Source organism: Myotis yumanensis, unplaced genomic scaffold, assembly GCF_028538775.1.
Source record: "Myotis yumanensis isolate MYYU_CA2020_CCGP unplaced genomic scaffold, mMyoYum1.0.hap1 SCAF_1, whole genome shotgun sequence".
NCBI lineage: Eukaryota > Metazoa > Chordata > Mammalia > Chiroptera > Vespertilionidae > Myotis > Myotis yumanensis.
This window is the reverse complement of record NW_027223752.1, coordinates 135340767-135347792: the sequence shown is the minus strand read 5'-3', so window position 1 is coordinate 135347792 and position 7026 is coordinate 135340767.

Sequence of the window (7026 nt, the reverse complement as noted above, 5' to 3'; positions counted from 1 at the left end):
CCGCCTTGTCAGTGGTCCGGCTTTCAAATCACAATCATGGGCCTCAGGCAAGGCGGCTCCCCGGACCCGGGGTGCTGCCTGGCCTGGGGCTCAGCTTCCTGATCGTGATCATGATCCTGGGCCACAGGCAAGATGGCTGATGATTCCTGGGGTGCCGCCTTGCCTGTGGTCCTGCTTTCAGTCCTCAATCACAGTCGGCTTGCGCACGGGATCCTGGGTCCTCGGATGCCACCATGCCTGAAGCGCGGCTTATAAATCACAATCATGGGCCACAGGCAAGGCCTCTCCTGGGTCCCGTTGTGCCGCAGTGCCTGAGGACAGCCCTCTGAACATGATCATGATCCCGGGTCCACTTGGGTCCCGGGGTGCCGCCTTGCCTGTGGTCCTGCTTTTTAATCTCGATCAGGATCACGATCATGGCTGCAGGCAAGGCCGCTCCTGGCTTGCGGGGTTGCGCCTTGTCTGTGGTCTGACTTTCAATTAAGATCATGGGCCAAAGACAAGGCGGCTCCTGGGGCCCGGGGTGCCTGCATCCCGGCTTTCTGATTACAGTCATCATCATGGGCCACAAGCAAGCTGGCTCCTGTGTCCAGGGGTGCCACTTTGCCTGTGGTCTGGCTTGAGGATCTCAATCACGGGACAGAGGTTAGGCGGCACCTGGGACCCAGACTGCTGCCTTGCCTGTCGCCTTAATTTCCGAGTACTATCATGATCACGATCATGATCATGGCTGCAGGCAAGGCACCTCCTTGGTCCCGGGGTGCCACCTTGCCTGTGGTCCTGTTTTCAGATCTCAATCACCGGCCGAAGGCACGGCGGATCCTGGGTCCTTGGATGCCACCATGCCTGAAGCTAGGATTCTAAATCACAATCATGGGCAACAGGGAAAGACGCTCCTGGGTCCTGTTGTGCCGCCATGCCTGAGGACAGCCCTCTGAACATGATAATGATCACGGGTCCACTTGGGTCCCCGGGTGCCGCCTTGCCTGTGGTCCTGCTTTTAAATCTCGATCTGGATCACGATCTTGGCTGCAGGCAAGGCATCTCCTGGGTTCAAGGGTGCCGCCTTGTCTATGGTCCGGCTTTCAAATCACCATCATGGACCACAGGCAAGGAGGCTCCTGGGACCCAGGTTGCTCCCTGGCCTTGGGCTCAGCTTTCTGATCATGATCATGATCCTGGGCCACAGGCAACATGGCTGATGATTCCTGGGGTGCCGCCTTGCCTGTTGTCCTGCTTTCAGACCTCAATCACGGGCCGCAGGCACAGCGGATCCTGGGTCCTTGGATGCCACCATGCCTGAAGCGCGGCTTCTAAATCACAATCATGGGCCACAGGCAATGCCGCTCCTGGGTCCCGTTGTGCCCCCGTGCCTGAGGACAGCCCTCTGAACATGATCATGATCACAGGTCCACTTGGGTCCCGGGGTGCCGCCTTGCCTGTGGTCCTGGTTTTAAATCTCGATCTGGATCACGATCATGGCTGCAGGCAAGGCAGCTCCTGGGTCCCTTGGTGCCGCCTTGTCAGTGGTCCGGCTTTCAAATCACGATCATGGGCCCCAGGCAAGGCGGCTCCCGGGACCCGGGGTGCTGCCTGGCCTTGGGCTCAGCTTCCTGATCGTGATCATGATCCTGGGCCACAGGCAAGATGGCTGATGATTCCTGGGGTGCCGCCTTGCCTGTGGTCCTGCTTTTAAATATCAATCAGGATCATGATCACGGCTGCAGGAAAGGCAGCTCCTGGGTCCAGAGGTGCCGCCTTGTCTGTGGTCCAGCTTTCAAATCACGATCATGGGCAACAGGCAAGGCGGTTCCTGGGACCCGGGGTGCTGCCTGGCCTTGGGCTCAGCTTCCTGATGGTGATCATGATCCTGGGCCACAGGCAAGATGGCTGATGATTCCTGGGGTGCCGCCTTGCCTGTGGTCCTGCTTTCAGACCTCAATCACGGGCCGCAGGCACACCGGATCCTGGGCCCTTGTATGCCACCATGCCTGAAACTCGGCTTCTAAATCACAATCATGGGCCACAGGCAAGGCCGCTCCTGGGTCCCGTTGGGCCGCCGTGCCTGAGAACAGCCCTCTGAACATGATCATGATCACGGGTCCACTTGGGTCCCGGGGTGCAGCCTTGCCTGTGGTCCTGCTTTTTAATCTCGATCAGGATCACGATCATGGCTGCAGGCAAGGCAGCTCCTGGGTTGCGGGGTTGCGCCTTGTCTGTGGTCCGACTTTCAATTAAGATCATGGGACAAAGGCAAGGCGGCTCCTGGGACCCGGGGTGCCTGCATCCCGGCTTTCTGATTACAGTCATCATCATGGGCCACAAGCAAGCTGGCTCCTGTGTCCAGGGGTGCCACTTTGCCTGTGGTCTGGCTTGAGGATCTCAATCACGGGACAGAGGTTAGGCGGCACCAGGGACCCAGACTGCTGCCTTGCCTGTTGCCTTAATTTCCGAGTACTATCATGATCACGAACATGATCATGGCTGCAGGCAAGGCACCTCCTTGGTCCGGGGGTGCCACCTTGCCTGTGGTCCTGTTTTCAGATCTCAATCACCGGCCGAAGGCACGGCGGATCCTGGGTCCTTGGATGCCACCATGCCTGAAGCGAGGATTCTAAATCACAATCATGGGCCACAGGGAAAGCCGCTCCTGGGTCCGGTTTTGCCGCCGTGCCTCAGGACAGCCCTGTGAATATGATCATGATCACGGGTCCACTTGGGTCCTGGGGTGCCGCCTTGCCTGTGGTTCTGCTTTTAAATCTCGATCTGGATCACAATCATGGCTGCAGGTAAGGCATCTCCTGGGTTCACGGGTGCCGCCTTGTCTGTGGTCCGGCTTTCAAACCACCATCATGGACCACAGGAAGGAGGCTCCTGGGACCCAGGGTGCTGCCTGGCATTGGGCTCAGCTTTCTGATCGTGATCATGATCCTTGGCCACAGGCAAGATGTTGATGATTCCTGGGGTGCCGCCTTGCCTGTGGTCCTGCTTATAAATCTCAAACAGGATCATGATCACGGCTCCAGGAAAGGCAGCTCCTGGGTCCAGGGGTGCCGCCTTGTCTGTGATACCGCTTTCAAATCACGATCATGGGCCCCAGGCAAGGCGGCTCCTGGGACCCGGGGTGCTGCCTGGCCTTGGGCTCAGCTTCCTGATCGTGATCAAGATTTTGGGCCACAGGCAAGATGCCTGATGATTCCTGGGGTGCCGCCTTGCCTGTTGTCCTGCTTTCAGACCTCAATCACGGGCCGCAGGCACAGCGGATCCTGGGTCCTTGGATGCCACCATGCCTGAAGCGCGGCTACAAAATCACAATCATGGGCCACAGGCAATGCCGCTCCTGGGTCCCGTTGTGCCCCCGTGCCTGAGGACAGCCCTCTGAACATGATCATGATCACAGGTCCACTTGGGTCCCGGGGTGCCGCCTTGCCTGTGGTCCTGGTTTTAAATCTCGATCTGGATCACGATCATGGCTGCAGGCAAGGCAGCTCCTGGGTCCCTTGGTGCCGCCTTGTCAGTGGTCCGGCTTTCAAATCACAATCATGGGCCTCAGGCAAGGCGGCTCCCCGGACCCGGGGTGCTGCCTGGCCTGGGGCTCAGCTTCCTGATCGTGATCATGATCCTGGGCCACAAGCAAGATGGCTGATGATTCCTGGGGTGCCGCCTTGCCTGTGGTCCTGCTTTCAGACCACAATCACGGGCCGCAGGCACACCGGATCCTGGGCCCTTGTATGCCACCATGCCTGAAACTCGGCTTCTAAATCACAATCATGGGCCACAGGCAAGGCCGCTCCTGGGTCCCGTTGGGCCGCTGTGCCTGAGAACAGCCCTCTGAACATGATCATGATCACGGGTCCACTTGGGTCCCGGGGTGCCGCCTTGCCTGTGGTCCTGCTTTTTAATCTCGATCAGGATCACGATCATGGCTGCAGGCAAGGCAGCTCCTGGGTTGCGGGGTTGCGCCTTGTCTGTGGTCTGACTTTCAATTAAGATCATGGGACAAAGGCAAGGCGGCTCCTGGGACCCGGGGTGCCTGCATCCCGGCTTTCTGATTACAGTCATCATCATGGGCCACAAGCAAGCTGGCTCCTGTGTCCAGGGGTGCCACTTTGCCTGTGGTCTGGCTTGAGGATCTCAATCACGGGACAGAGGTTAGGCGGCACCAGGGACCCAGACTGCTGCCTTGCCTGTCGCCTTAATTTCCGAGTACTATCATGATCACGAACATGATCATGGCTGCAGGCAAGGCACCTCCTTGGTCCCGGGGTGCCACCTTGCCTGTGGTCCTGTTTTCAGATCTCAATCACCGGCCGAAGGCACGGCGGATCCTGGGTCCTTGGATGCCACCATGCCTGAAGCGAGGATTCTAAATCACAATCATGGGCCACAGGGAAAGCCGCTCCTGGGTCCGGTTTTGCCGCCGTGCCTCAGGACAGCCCTGTGAATATGATCATGATCACGGGTCCACTTGGGTCCTGGGGTGCCGCCTTGCCTGTGGTTCTGCTTTTAAATCTCGATCTGGATCACAATCATGGCTGCAGGTAAGGCATCTCCTGGGTTCACGGGTGCCGCCTTGTCTGTGGTCCGGCTTTCAAATCACCATCATGGACCAAAGGAAGGAGGCTCCTGGGACCCAGGGTGCTACCTGGCATTGGGCTCAGCTTTCTGATCGTGATCATGATCCTTGGCCACAGGCAAGATGTTGATGATTCCTGGGGTGCCGCCTTGCCTGTGGTCCTGCTTATAAATCTCAAACAGGATCATGATCACGGCTCCAGGAAAGGCAGCTCCTAGGTCCAGGGGTGCCGCCTTGTCTGTGATCCCGCTTTCAAATCACGATCATGGGCCCCAGGCAAGGCGGCTCCTGGGACCCGGGGTGCTGCCTGGCCTTGGGCTCAGCTTCCTGATCGTGATCAAGATTTTGGGCCACAGGCAAGATGGCTGATGATTCCTGGGGTGCCGCCTTGCCTGTGGTCCTGCTTTCAGTCCTCAATCACAGTCGGCTTGCGCACGGGATCCTGGGTCCTCGGATGACACCATGCCTGAAGCGCGGCTTATAAATCACAATCATGGGCCACAGGCAAGGCCTCTCCTGGGTCCCGTTGTGCCGCAGTGCCTGAGGACAGCCCTCTGAACATGATCATGATCCCGGGTCCACTTGGGTCCCGGGGTGCCTCCTTGCCTGTGGTCCTGCTTTTTAATCTCGATCAGGATCACGATCATGGCTGCAGGCAAGGCAGCTCCTGGCTTGCGGGGTTGCGCCTTGTCTGTGGTCGGACTTTCAATTAAGATCATGGGCCAAAGACAAGGCGGCTCCTGGGGCCCGGGGTGCCTGCATCCCGGCTTTCTGATTACAGTCATCATCATGGGCCACAAGCAAGCTGGCTCCTGTGTCCAGGGGTGCCACTTTGCCTGTGGTCTGGCTTGAGGATCTCAATCACGGGACAGAGGTTAGGCGGCACCTGGGACCCAGACTGCTGCCTTGCCTGTCGCCTTAATTTCCGAGTACTATCATGATCACGATCATGATCATGGCTGCAGGCAAGGCACCTCCTTGGTCCCGGGGTACCACCTTGCCTGTGGTCCTGTTTTCAGATCTCAATCACCGGCCGAAGGCACGGCGGATCCTGGGTCCTTGGATGCCACCATGCCTGAAGCTAGGATTCTAAATCACAATCATGGGCAACAGGGAAAGACGCTCCTGGGTCCTGTTGTGCCGCCATGCCTGAGGACAGCCCTCTGAACATGATCATGATCACGGGTCCACTTGGGTCCCCGGGTGCCGCCTTGCCTGTGGTCCTGCTTTTAAATCTCGATCTGGATCACGATCTTGGCTGCAGGCAAGGCATCTCCTGGGTTCAAGGGTGCCGCCTTGTCTATGGTCCGGCTTTCAAATCACCATCATGGACCACAGGCAAGGAGGCTCCTGGGACCCGGGTTGCTCCCTGGCCTTGGGCTCAGCTTTCTGATCATGATCATGATCCTGGGCCACAGGCAAGATGGCTGATGATTCCTGGGGTGCCGCCTTGCCTGTTGTCCTGCTTTCAGACCTCAATGACGGGCCGCAGGCACAGCGGATCCTGGGTCCTTGGATGCCACCATGCCTGAAGCGCGGCTTCTAAATCACAATCATGGGCCACAGGCAATGCCGCTCCTGGGTCCCGTTGTGCCCCCGTGCCTGAGGACAGCCCTCTGAACATGATCATGATCACAGGTCCACTTGGGTCCCGGGGTGCCACCTTGCCTGTGGTCCTGGTTTTAAATCTCGATCTGGATCACGATCGTGGCTGCAGGCAAGGCAGCTCCTGGGTCCCTTGGTGCCGCCTTGTCAGTGGTCCGGCTTTCAAATCACGATCATGGGCCCCAGGCAAGGCGGCTCCCGGGACCCGGGGTGCTGCCTGGCCTTGGGCTCAGCTTCCTGATCGTGATCATGATCCTGGGCCACAGGCAAGATGGCTGATGATTCCTGGGGTGCCGCCTTGCCTGTGGTCCTGCTTTTAAATCTCAATCAGGATCATGATCACGGCTGCAGGAAAGGCAGCTCCTGGGTCCAGAGGTGCCGCCTTGTCTGTGGTCCAGCTTTCAAATCACGATCATGGGCAACAGGCAAGGCTGCTCCTGGGACCCGGGGTGCTGCCTGTCCTTGGGCTCAGCTTCCTGATCGTGATCATGATCCTGGGCCACAGGCAAGATGGCTGATGATTCCTGGGGTGCCGCCTTGCCTGTGGTCCTGCTTTCAGACCACACTCACGGGCCGCAGGCACACCGGATCCTGGGCCCTTGTATGCCACCATGCCTGAAACTCGGCTTCTAAATCACAATCATGGGCCACAGGCAAGGCCGCTCCTGGGTCCCGTTGGGCCGCCGTGCCTGAGAACTGCCCTCTGAACATGATCATGATCACGGGTCCACTTGGGTCCCGGGGTGCCGCCTTGCCTGTGGTCCTGCTATTAAATCTCGATCATGATCACGATCACGGCTGCAGGCAAGGCAGCTCCTGGGTCCCAGGGTGCCGCCTTGTCTGTG